The sequence below is a fragment of the Hemitrygon akajei genome, chromosome 6 (assembly GCF_048418815.1).
Source record: "Hemitrygon akajei chromosome 6, sHemAka1.3, whole genome shotgun sequence".
NCBI classification, from domain to species: domain Eukaryota; kingdom Metazoa; phylum Chordata; class Chondrichthyes; order Myliobatiformes; family Dasyatidae; genus Hemitrygon; species Hemitrygon akajei.
The window spans coordinates 124,745,498-124,759,200 of record NC_133129.1 but is presented as its reverse complement, the minus strand read 5'-3'; the positions used below and the strand labels follow the sequence as shown (position 1 = coordinate 124,759,200).

The window sequence follows — 13,703 nt, the reverse complement described above, 5'->3', positions numbered from 1 at the left end:
AATGCTGGTGGTGGTACTCTGAGCTGAACTGGGTTTTCCAGTTTTGCACTGGCAATCCGTTACATTTGTACTCCTGTGCATGGGTATGTGAATTTGGCTCCTGCTGAACTTTGACTGAGAACTAATAAATATTTGTGTTTGGAGCAGGCAGTTTTCCAATTAATAATGAACTAATTGCACTGAACTGTGTTGAAACTGGAATTATTAATCGATAGCGTTGTCACATTTTGGTAAAAAAAATGAGAGTGAAAATGTCGTAATTCTCCAGTTACTATCAGAGAATTGAGATCTTGGTCCCAAAAGGATACGAACACCTCAGCGAATCAGCGGCTGTTTAATATCATGTTACCATTTATCTGGAAAGGTTTATGGCAAAGTTATAAAGTAGTTTCTATCTTTTTGATGACATGTCGACATTAAGGTTTTGCTTGCTCCATGTAGATTGGGATAATCTTGAAGGTCATTTCAGAAAAATGACAGATTTCTTGCATGATCAACGTATTTTTAAAGCAGTAATAAGTCCCAGAAACAGCAGGAGGGCAAGCCTCATCAAAATTAATAATGAGTAATGAGCCAGATTTGGTTAACAAGCAAAGATTGTCTGAATGTACTGCTAAAAGCAAACATGATATACTTGAGACGTACAAAAAAGCTGGATGAACTCAGCAGGTCGGGCAGCATCCATTGAAAGGAGCAGTCAACGTTTCGGGTCGAGACCCTTCGTCCGGACTAATGAAGGAGGGGGCAGAGGCCCTATAAAGAAGGTGGGGGGAGGGGGGGAAACCAATCAGAGGAAAGTTCAAGGAGTGAGGGAGGGGATAGGAGCAGTGAAGAAGGAATCTAAGGGGAAAGCACTATGGTTAGTAGAAGAAGGCAGAGTCATGAGAGGTGATTGGCAGCTAGAAGAGGAGACAGAGTGAAGGTGGGATGGGAGAAGGGAGAGGGATGGAATTATCGGAAGTTGGAGAATTCGATGTTCATACCAAGGGACTGGAGACTACCCAGACAGTAGATGAGATGTTCCTCCAACCGAAGTTTGACCTCATCATGGCAGTAGAGGAGGCCATGTATGGACATATCCGAATGGGAATGTGAAGGAGAGTTGAAGTGAGTGGCAACCGGGAGATCCTGTCTGTTGTGGCGGACTGAGCGTAGGTGCTCGACGAAGCAGTCCCCCAATCTGCGTCGGGTCTCGCCGATGTAGAGGAGGCCGCACCGGATGCAATAGATGACCCCAACAGACTCACAAGTGAAGTGTTGCCTCACCTGGAAGGACTGTTTGGGGCCCTGAATGGTGGTAAGAGATGAGGTGTAGGGACAGGTGTAGCACTTAACGTTTGCAGGGATAAGTGCCAGGTGGGAGATCTGTGGGGAGGGACGTGTGGACCAGGCATTCGCGGAGGGAACAATCCCTGCGAAAAGCAGAGAGGGGTGGAGAGGGAAAGATGTCCTTACTGGTGGGATCCTGTTGAAGGTGGTGGAAGTTGCGGAGGATAATATGCTGGATCCGGAGGCTGGTGGGGTGATAGGTGAGGACAAGGGGAACACAGTCCCTGTCCCCCTTGTCCTCCCCTATCAACCACAACAGGGACCGTGTCCCCCTTGTCCTCACCTATCACCCCACCAGCCTCCAACTGCCTGGTCCACACAGACCCGACGCAGATTGGGGGTCCGCTTCGTCGAGTACCTACTTCGTCTGCCACAACAGACAGAATCTCCCAGTTGCCACTCACTTCAACTCTCCTTCACATTCCCATTCAGATATGTCCATACATGGCCTCCTCTACTGCCATGATGAGGCCAAACTTCGGTTGGAGGAACATCTCATCTACCGTCTGGGTAGTCTCCAGCCCCTTGGTATGAACATCAAATTCTCCAACTTCCAGTAATTCCCTCCCTCTCCCTTCCCCCATCCCACCTTCACTCTGTCTCCTCTTCTAGCTGCCTATCACCTCTCATGACTCTGCCTTCTTCTACTACCCATAGTGCTTTCCCCTTGGATTCCTGCTTCCCCTCCCCCACCCCTTGATCCTTCCTCTGATTGGTTTTCCACCCTCCCCCTACCTTCTTTATAGGGCCCCGCCCCCTCCTCCTTTAGTGCTGACGAAGGGTCTCGACCCAAAACGTTGACTGTTCCTTTCAACGGGTGCTGCCCGACTTGCTGAGTTCATCCAGCTTTTTTGTACGTCTTGATTTGACCACAGCATCTGCAGTGCACTTTGTGTTTATGATACACTTGAGGTCAGCTTTGCATTTGAAAGGGAGTTGAGTGAAAAATTTTACTGCAGGTTTATTAGGATGTGACAGGTAGTGTTCACGGTAAACTAAGATGATTCATGCAATAGGGAAAGTCATGGAAGATACTCAACATGATAAATTGAATATGAAAGCAGCATCTACCACAAAGTGGTAAGAGCTCTACCTGACAAAAAATAGCCATAGCTGTCTGAGGAAATGAGGAATAATTTTTTAAAAATTATTAAAACTTATTAATTTCTCTGCTACTCTGTGATCAGCTAACACTTTATCACTACAAATCTTTTGTACATCAATGTTGTGCCTTTCCTGAAATTTCTGCAGCCTGTTGAATATTCGCAATTACTGAACTACTGTCAATTTCAAGTTCCTCACTGCCTCTCTCTCGCCACACTCTCTCTCGCCACACTCTCTCTCGCCCCACTCTCTCTCGCCACCCTCTCTCTCGCCACACTCTCTCTCCCTTACCCCCACCCCCTCTCTCGCCACCCCTCTCTCTCCCTTCCCCCACCCCCTCTCTCTCCACCCTCTCTCTCCATTCCCCCACCCCCTCTCTCGCCACCCTCTCTCTCCCTTCCCCCACCCCCTCTCTCTCCCCCTCCCCTTCCTCTCTCCCCCTCCCCTTCCTCTCTCCCCCTCCCCTTCCTCTCTCCCCCTCCCCTTCCTCTCTCCCCCTCCCCTTCCTCTCTCCCCTTCCCCTTCCTCTCTCCCCCTCCCCTTCCTCTCTCCCCCTCCCCTTCCTCTCTCCCCCTCCCCTTCCTCTCCCCCTCCCCTTCCTCTCTCCCCCTCCCCTTCCTCTCTCCCCCTCCCCTTCCTCTCTCCCCCTCCCCTTCCTCTCTCCCCCTCCCCTTCCTCTCCCCCTCTCTCTGCCCACCCCTCTCCCCCTCCCCCCTCTCTCTCCCCCTCCCTCCCCCTCTCTCCCCCTCTATTGCCCCCACCCCCCTCCCCTTTCCCCCTCTCCCCTCCCTCCCCCTCTCCCCTCCCTCCCCCTCTCCCCTCCCTCCCCCTCTCCCCCTCTCCCCTCCCTCCCTCCTTCCCCTCTTCCCCTCTCCTCTCTCCCCTCCCCCACCCCTCTCTCTCCCCTCCCCTTCCTCTCTTTCCCCTCCCCTTCCTCTCTTCCCCTCCCCTTCCTCTCTTCCCCTCCCCTTCCTCTCTTCCCCTCCCCTTCCTCTTTCCCCTCCCCTTCCTCTTTCCCCTCCCCTTCCTCTCTTTCCCCTCCCCTTCCTCTCTTTCCCCTCCCCTTCCTCTCTTTCCCCTCCCCTTCCTCTCTTTCCCCTCCCCTTCCTCTCTTTCCCCTCCCCTTCCTCTCTTTCCCCTCCCCTTCCTCTCTCTCCCTTCCCTCTCCCCCTCCCTCTCCCCTCCCCCTCTCCTGCTCGCCTCTCTCTCCACCCTCCCTCCTCCCCTCTTTTCCTCCCCATTTTCACCACCCACCCACAAGTCGAACAAATCATGCAGATTTTCAACCTGCATTGAAGAAAAAAGACATCTTTCCTGCAGGCTTTACTTAAATGTTTTTAAAGTCCTGATTTTGAAATTAACAGTTCTTATGTATTTGCTACTATTACCATCTGGTTCTTTCAGTACTGTCGTTGTCTCTATGGGATTTGTGAATTCCTACCCCTAATTCACCATGAATTGTCTTTGAGTCTGTGGCGTACTGTCTTCTATCAATGTTAATGCAAAGCAATGATGCCTTCTTCTGGTTTTGTTTCAGCAGTTCAGATGGAAGATCATTGACCTGACATCCATTCTTTCTTTCGGCAATTATTACAGGATTGCTGGGTGAACACAGTATAACTGTTTTCATACCACATATCCAGTATTTGTACTATGTTGTCTTTGTATACCCTAAATTTCCCTATTTCATTTTATAACCACGTCTAGACCGTGTTTAGAAAAAAATGCAGGAATATCTTATAATTTTGAAGGTTCATCGAATATAATTACGTAATTATGAAGTAAGTATGGAGGTTATGCTTGGGTACCAGTGAAGCCTCACTTGGAGGGAGGCAGTTCAGAGAAGGCGTACTAGACTGCTAACTGGAATGGGTGAGTTATTACGTGAGGAAGGATTGGATTACACTTGTACCAGTGGAGTTCAGAAGAGTGAGACGAGACCCGATTGAAATAGTAACTCCTGAACAGTCTCGAACAGGTGAATGCGGGGCAGTTGGGGGGGGGGTTATGCTTTCAAAAGGAAAAAAGTCACTGGTTTAAGATTGGCAAAATGAAATGCTTTTCGTGGAATCAGAATCAGGTTTATTATCACCAGCATGTGACGTGAAGTTTGTTAGCTTAGCAGCAGCAGTTCAATGCAATACATAATCTAGCAGAGAAAAAAATAAATAAATAAAAGTAAATCAATTACATATATTGAATAGATTTAAAAAAATCCAAAAACAGAAATACTGTATACTTAAAAGAAGGTGAGGTAGTGTCCAACGATTCAATGTCCATTTATGAATCGGATGGCAGAGGGGAAGAAGCTGTTCCTGAATTGCTGAGTGAGTGCCTTCAGGCTTCTGTATCTCCGACCTGACAGTAACAGTGAGAAAAGGGCACGCCCTGGGTGCTGGAGGTCCTTAATAATGGATGCTGCCTTTTTGAGACATCGCTCCCTGAAAATGTCCTGGGTACTTTGTAGGCTGGTACCCAAGATGGAGCTGACTAGATTTACAACCTTCTGCAGCTTCTTTTGGTCCTGTGCAGTAGCCCCTCTATACCAGACAGTGATGCAGCCTGTCAGAAAGCTCTCCATAGTACAACTATAGAAGTTTTTGAGTGTATTTGTTGACATGCCAAATCTCTTCAAGCTCCTAATAAAGTATAGCCGCTGTCTTGCCTTCTTTATAACTACAGTGATATGTTGGGACCAGGTTAGATCCTCAAAAATCTTGACACCCAGGAACTTGAAGCTGCTCACTCTCTCTACTTCTGATCCTCTGAGGATTAGCATGTGTTCCTTCATCTTATCCTTCCCGAAGTCCACAATCAGCTCTTTCGTCTTACTGACGCTGAGTGCCAGGTTGTTGCTGCAGCACCACTCCACTAGTTGGCATATCTTACTCCTGTACGCCCTCTCGTCACCACCTGAGATTCTACCAACAATAGCTGTATCATCAGCAAACTTATAAATGGTATTTGAGCTATGCCTAGCCACACAGTCATGTGTATATAGCGAGTAGAGCAGTGGGCTAAGCACACCCCCCTGAGGTGCGCCAGTGTTGATTGTCAGCAAGGAGTATTTGTTATCACCAATCTGCACAGATTGTGGTCTTCTGGTTAGGAAGTTGAGGACTCAATTGCAGAGGGAGGTACAGAGGCCCAGGATCTGCAACTTCTCAATCAGGATTATTGGAATGGTGGTATTAAATGCTGAGCTATAGTCGACGAACAGCATCCTGACGTAGGTGTTTGTGTTGTCCAGGTGGTCTAAAGCCGTGTGAAGAGCCATTAAGATTGCATCTGCCATTGACCTATTGTGGCAATCGGCAAATTGCAATGGGTCCAGGTTCTTGCTGAGGCAGGAGTTCAGTCTAATCATGACCAACCTCTCAAAGCATTTCATCACTGCCAATGTGAATGCTACTGGGCAATAATCATTAAAGCAGCCCAAATTCTTCTTCTTAGGCACTGGTATAATTGTTGCCTTTTTGAAGCAAATGGGAACTTCTGCCCATAGCACTGAAGTTGAAAATGTCCTTGAATACTCCTGTTTTTCAGAGCCTTACCAGGTACTCCATCGGGACCTTCTGCCTTGCCAGGGTTCGCCCTCTTCAAAGACAGTTCATCTGGTAGTGAAGCATCGCTGCCATTCATGCTATTGGGTTTCACTTTGTAGGAAGTAATATCTTGCAAAGGCTGCCAGTGTTGTCGTGCATCTGATGTCACCTCCAACCTTGTTCAAAATTGTCTCTTCGCCCTTGAAGTACCCTTCCACAAATCATACCTAGTTTCTTTGTACAGGCCTGGGTCACCAGACTTGAATGCCACAGATGACGTACCTCCTGGTTTATCCACGGCTTTTGGTTAGAGAATGTTCAGTATGTCTTTGTGGGCACACACTCATCCACACAGGTTTTAATGAAGTTGTTAACAACTGCAGCATTCTCATCCAGGTGATTCTTGGTGAGTCATTAAAGTCTCTCAGTGGATGGTGAAAGCAGAAGTATTTAGAATGTTTTTAAGGCAAAAGATCAATAGACTCTTGATGAGCAGGTTGGTGGAATATTACATGGATAAACAAGAAAGCAGAGCTAAGATTGCCGTCAGATCAGCTACTTTCTCATTCAATGATTTGAGTAATCTACTCCTGCTCCTAATTCCTATATTCACTTTACTATTCCTTAACAGCTTATATTGTGCTTGAATTGCCTGTTTGATAATAGATATTTTTAGGACAAGTGATTTTGATATTCTTGGCAAGAATATTTTCAAGAATCCATTAATGTTTTAACCTTGTTGCACACTAAACTGAATAATGTTTCATAACATTTACTTGCTTAATTTTTAAGACAGGTGTAGATAGGTTCTTGAAAAGCAAAGTAGTATGAGGTTACCAGGAGGGTACGCAAGGATGCAGAATTACTGACATAATCAGATCAGGCATGGCCTTACTAATGTAGGAGGAGGAGGATCAAATAATGAGTGGCCTACTGCTGCTTAATATTTGGGATTCGAACAAAGGTAAATGTTTGTCTTCTCGTCCAGACGGATCCAGGATACTTTGGTCACATTATTTAGTTTGTGGAGGTGTGTGGGGGTTGGTACAATTTCTGTTAATTGTCTATCATCATAGTCCACGATTCACCAGGAAAATAATGCTGCTATTTTTATTGAAGAGCTCTTTACCATTGGGTTTTACATTACTGCTGTGTTTTTATCATCCTCTGCTATGACCTATTAAGTGGTGTGATGGGTCTTTTGGCACTTCTTTTTCTTCTCCTCTCAGTATTCTAAAGCATACGTTGCATTAAAAGAGATAAATTGTGCTATGTAGTACACAGAACGATGTGGTTTTCATTATTGATTCACCATACTAATTGGCTAAAAGCATTGAAGTGGAGAAGCTTGAGCACCATCACTTCTGGTAATATTGAGACCACTGTTATTACACCTTTTTATTTAGATTTCTTTTTACACGGAAGCTCATTGTTCCTGCAAACTTGGAAATGAAATCTACTTTTAATTGGTTACTGTCTCAGATTCACAGATCTGCTGTAGCAAAAAAAAATTTCTATTTCTCACAGTATATTTAGTAAGATTTGTTACATAAATGTCACTGGTGTAAAGCACTGCTAACTCCAAAAGATTATGGACATACTCCTAATAATCTCGTTACTAATGATGTCCTCCTTCATGAGGCACATAATTGATCTCGTAATAGTGTTAATGTGTTCAATAAGGTGTAAAGAGAGCTCTTGTTAGCTGTTGTGAAAATTCAATTATCCATGTTCCAATTACCTTGCTTCCTCATTTTCAATAAAGTTTCAAACTGCAGAAAGTGTAGACAGACTTTGTCCTTCTGCATTTAATTAAACCTACCTACCCCCTATATTTTGAAAACTAATTTCACAAAGAGTGTAGGAGTAAATTAATACTTACTGCCTGTTACACCGCTGGCATTTAGGGCAGCAATGAAGGTCCTCCAACTCTGTCTATATAGAAGGATTCTTCAATGTTGTTTCTGTAACAATAGATTTTTAACCAGTCAGGGTTAGTAGCTCTGAGCTGAACCCCTGAACCTGGAGGACTGGTGGACCACTATTAGCCTGATCTCTACACTTTGACCTGAGTGATATGGGTGACCCTATAGCAAGAGCCAAAGCACAGGGCTCTGACTCCAGCCAACATAGCTCTCTGGGGTCACAGAGACATGCAAGCCCCCAAACCCTATGGCAAGGTTGTGGTCTTCTTGAAGCTCTTAAAGATAGCGGAGTCAAAGAATATAGGGAGAAGGCAGGAACGGAGTACTGATTGTGGATGATCAGCCATGATCACATTGAATGGCGGTGCTGGCTCGAAGGGCCGAATGGCCTACTCCTGCACCTATTGTCTATTGGAGGAGTAAATTAATAAGTATCATAATTATCTTTCTGGTGTTCCATAGACTTAAGCAACTATATCTTCTTCAAGAATACATTATTTAACAAAAGACTGAATACTGTAGATACTGGAGGAAGCAGTTATAATTATTTTTTCCTCATCTCTTATGTGTGCCCAACCAGATGATTTTCTGCAGTCACTTGTTAAACAGGTGAATGTACAACATTTCAACAGAGGCATGTTAAAGGGAAGTGAATTGAGGTGGTATAAATTGATAGTGTGTGTTTTGTGTTTCTCTGGTGTTTAAAATTTCCCAAAGATATCATGAGTAAGGCCAACTATAAAAAAAAAGTAATTTTGTTGAAGGCTGCCTTCCTTTGCAAAAACTTTTAACATGATTTTTCATATAGACTATCCTATCAACTCTTACTTTTGCCATTCACAGTGAGACCAAAACTACTTTCTTTTTTTTTCGAATTGCAATTCTTCCAAGATTAGTCATCTATATTACCAACTTGATCTTTTGGCTCTGGGTTCAGATTCTGTCAATTGAAGTTGGATATGGGGTAGAAGCACTTTAATAGTGCACTTATTTTTTTAAAAGCTGTTCAGTCTTTTTCTGCTTTAGGTCACAAAATCAGGTTGATAAATAGAACTAGAGTGTTTGGTGTATTGTAAATTCTGGCTGGCGGTGCAGTTTTCTTCAGGGTAACATTGAAATTGATGGTCTGTAATAGCTGCCACATTGCATATTAAAACAGAAATTTCAGGCTTTAGAACTGTAAAGGAAGGTGGTATAATGCATTGTTTTCAGCATTAAAGCCTGGTGGAAGATTTCTTATATTGTTAGAAGTAAATGTGTTTGATCTGTATGAAAATCCTATTGGAGACAAAGTGATAATTTCTTTAATGCGTTGAAATTATGCCAAATAAAGTTGGCTTAAATAAAAGCAGAGAACAAGAATTTGGTGCAAATAGGATAAAACATGGCTTCCTTTTAAATGGAGATACTTTGTTTCAGCAGGTTGTTGAAAGTCTGTATACTCCTATATCTATAACCAGATAAACAATATCAAAATGGGAGACTGGAATTATCTTTAATAGAAAAGTACTGAAATACCCTTGTTTCAAGCACTCCTAAAATTAGTTAGTCCATCTGTCCTATTCTTAGAATCATATTTATTCTGACTTAATTTTCTCAATGCATCACATGCAATGATTTAGTTAATTTTATCAGTTTATATGAGAATGACCACTATACTGGCAGATTTTGTGTTGCAGTTTTATACTTGTTGGATTCCTGAGAACGTCTTGATTAATTTGGATTAAGTTAGTCTTACATCTATTAAATTCCCTTTGTAAGTTTTCATTCCTTGCCTCCAACGTATAGTTAGTAATAGTTTCAGTACCGACAAAATTTGATTGTTGGACTTGGGCAGTTTCAGGTTTGTTTTCAAATGAAATTCAATTCAAATCACTTATGAAAACATACATAATCTGATTATGTGCTAAAATTATCAATCATACATAAGTATTGTGTACTTTACTGCATTTAAACAGAGTCTATACTAGTTTGTGCTTGTTAACATTTGCAAGAGAGATGTTATGCCCAGTGGAGAATATTGTGAAAGGTAGCAAATTGAATGCAGACCCCGATTGGGTACCTGGTCTGTAATCTTAGGCCAACCAACTGGCAGATGTATTCAAAGAGATTTTCAATCTCTCTCTGCTATGGTTGGCAATTCCCACCTGTTTCAAAAGGGCAATAATTATATCAGTGCCCCAAAAGCAGATTGAGCTGCCTTAACGACTGTAATCCTGTATCACTCACATCTGCGGTGATGAAATGCTTTGAGAGGTTGGTCATGGCCAAAATCAACATCTGCCTCAGCAAGGACCTGGACCCACTGCAGTTTGCCTATCACCACAATAGGTCTACGGCAGACACAACCTCAATGACTCCATGCAGCCATATAGCACCTGGACAATACAACACCTATGTCAGGATGCTGTTCATGAACTATAGCTCAGCATTTAGCAATATCATTCCTACAGAGCTGTCAAAAAGCTACAGATCGGGGCCTCTGTACCTCCTTCTGCAATTGACTCCTTTACTTCCTAACCGTAAGGCCACAGGCTATGTGGATTGGGAATAACATCTTCTCACCGATACTCACCATTGGTGCACCACAGGAATGTGTGCTTAGCCCACTGCTCTACTCTCTCTATACCCATTACCGTATGGCTAGGCATAGCTCCAATGCCATCTATTAATTTGTTAATGATACAACCATTGGCAGAATCTCAGTTAGAAATGAAAGGACATATAGGAGTGAGATATACCAGCTAGTTGAGTGTTGTCGCAGCAACAATCTTGCACTCAACATCAGTAAGGTCAAAAAGCTGATTGTGGATTTCAGAAAGAGTAAGATGAAGGAACACAAACCAACCGCAGAGGGATCAGAAGTGCATAGAGTGAGCAATTTCAAGTTCCTGGGTGTCAATATCTCTGAGGATCTAACCTCATCCCAGCATATCAATATAAGGAAGGTAAGGCAGTGGCTATATTTCATCAGGAGTCTGAGGAGATTTGGTTTGTTGCCTTTGAAACTTCAAACTTCCACAGGTGTACTGTGGAGAGCATTCTGACTGGCTGCATCACCATCTGGTAAGGGGTGGGATGGGGGTGCTACTGCACAGGATTGAAAGAAGCTACAGAAAGTGATAAAACTAGTCAGCTCCATCATGGGTACTAGTCTCTGTAGTATCCAAGACATCTTCAAGGAGTGATGCCTCAGAAAGGCTGCTTCCATTATTAAGAATCCCCATCACCCAGGGCTTGTCCTCTTCTAATTGTTACCATCAAGAAGGAGTTACAGAAGCCTGAAGGCACACACTCGTCAATTCATGAACAGCTTCTTCCCCTCTGCCAATAGACATTGAACCCATGAACATTACCTCACTTTTTAAAATTATTTTTGTTTTTGCATTGTTTTTAATTTAACTATTTTGTGTATATAGTATTTCATTCTGTATTTATTGTGTATTGCATTGTACCACTGCTGCTAAGTTAACAAATTTCACGACATATTAAACCTGATTCTGATTATCTGAATTTCCACAAGCTGAGAACAGTGTATGTGCTTTATAGTGCAGTTGTTTGGCACATCCTCAGCAAATGTTTGAAGTTTTGCACTATCTCATGGGAATGCATGAATGTTGCTTCAGAGCAAGATGAAGTTTGTGCTTGTTCTCCATTCACGGCAGAACATCAGTTGAGAATTAATGAGAACCCAGTGCTGATTTAACTGTTGGCTCACTTTTTTAAAAGCAAAACACTTGATAACCATACTGTCTGCTCTACAGTCCCACCATTAACACTAACATGTGAGGTTACAGTCAAAGTGCAAAGCTCAGAATGATCTTGTTGGACTCATTCTTCTGTATGAAATCCAGCAGCTTCGCTGGGAATTACCAGCATTTTGTACCAGTGTAACTGCAGAACTTCACCAGGACTCAGTGAAAGCAGAATTCTGGAACTTGTGTTTAGCTAATTTCAACTTTGGGCAAACTGCTCTTCTCATGGAGTTCACTGAGGGAATGTGAACTTCCACATATTTCCCAGTACTTCATGATACTGGTGCATTTCTAGTAAGCCTATTATTAGCATGGGAAGGAATGGTTGTGAGGAATTGGATAAGTTAATTTCTTTTATTTAATTGAGTTGATTTAAATAAATTACTTTGTCAGGCTTGCATTTTTTGAGTATTGGTGAATGCCAGAGAGGTACCATTTCTTTAACAGCTGGTGATCCAGATGGCATGAACTCACTGGCTACTAATGACAACCTTGGCCCCTGCTGGAGCCCAACAGTCACTTTGGAACTGGGTTCTTGGCTAAAGATGGCACCTGGGGAATTGGACCAGTTTTGAGCTCACCTGTCAGGTTAAGATTTGGGCTCCTTAACTTATTACATAGCTTGGGGAGAAACTGGAATGGTTTTTAATCAGAATGAAATACTAAGAGGTACAAACTAAATTAGATCAGGTTCTGGCTTCAGTGTGAAGATAATGAAATAATGTTATTTCTGGGTCAGATAACCAAAGTTCTGGAATGCAGTTTTGAAACATTTAGTTAGAATAATAACATTTCCAGTGAAATTTTGAAATCCTCACCTCTATCTCAGGCTGTTTGTAAGGCAATAGATATCTAATGATTCCCAACAATTTTTTTTCCCCTGGATCATGATCTTTGACTTAATACATTGACAGATACATAGTTTTAAATGAATGTAAAATTCCTTTCATGGTTGCAGTGCATTTGTATTATTTATGTATATTGCCCATCCTACCTACAAGCATCATCTTAAGGAACTTCTTAGTCATTGCAAGATAAATTTACCCCCTTCCTTGGGAGTTCATGATCATAAATCTGCAACTGGTATATCAGTGCTGTGAGTTCAATACACTGTCCTGCTCTTCCCATTCTGTAAAAGTGTATAGAAATCTCAGATATGCTGTTTCCTCCCGTCCATAATATACTTCAAAGGGCTTATTTTCCATTCACAGATCATGCATCCACTCCCCTTGTTTCCTCCAACATGACACTGATTATTAGTGTCCCTGCCATTTTGTACTCTTATCACCAAGCCCATGACATGCATGACATTTTTCTGATGTACCAAGGCTTCACCATTCCTATACCCATATAAGTATGCTCCATAAACTGGAGTTCATCCAAATCCAAAATTATACTTGCACATTGTAACTTTAAATCTCATTTACCTATATTTCAGTGGCTCCCGAGAAAGAAAAGTCTCATTTAAAAAATAATCTTAACATACCCATTTCCTTAATCTCCATCCTTCTAGATTACCCCGCATTGTAACTTTACCAAGACATCTGCTGTCCTTTATTAGGTGAAATTGTTCAGCGTTATGCCTTGGAATTGCCACCTGGTTCTGTACCAAAGTATCACCGGACACAGTTTCTAAGTTTCAATGGTTTTATGGGTCTAATAAGGCAAGATGTTTGAAGGCAAAGGGAAAGCTGTTTTTTTTTTGATTAAGTATGTGCCTGTAGGTTTCAATTTTTCAATTAATCATTTAATTTAATTTTTGTTTAATTCAATTTGAATAGTTTGTAAATGTCTCCAAATGTAAACAAATAAAATGAGTACTTTTACAGCTGGCAGTGCTGTTCCCTGAGCAGTACTGGCAGCTCATGGGTTGCCAGAGCATTTCAAAGCTGGATCCTCTATAGCCTGCGACCTCAGGCCTAAATGCTATGTGGACCACACCATTGGACTTGAGGTTTGGAAGGCTAGTGAAATACTGACTTTATTACTTTATTATTTATTAATGACATTAGTAATTATGGGTGCAACTTGACCACTGGTGCACA

The 13,703-nt window shown here is 42.6% G+C and overlaps 1 protein-coding gene across 4 annotated transcripts in view; it reads left to right on the top strand.

Moving 5' to 3' along the window:
* LOC140729445 (activating molecule in BECN1-regulated autophagy protein 1-like) overlaps positions 1–13,703 on the top strand; it is a 397,371-nt gene that overhangs the window by 177,876 nt on the left and 205,792 nt on the right. The window lies entirely within an intron of this gene.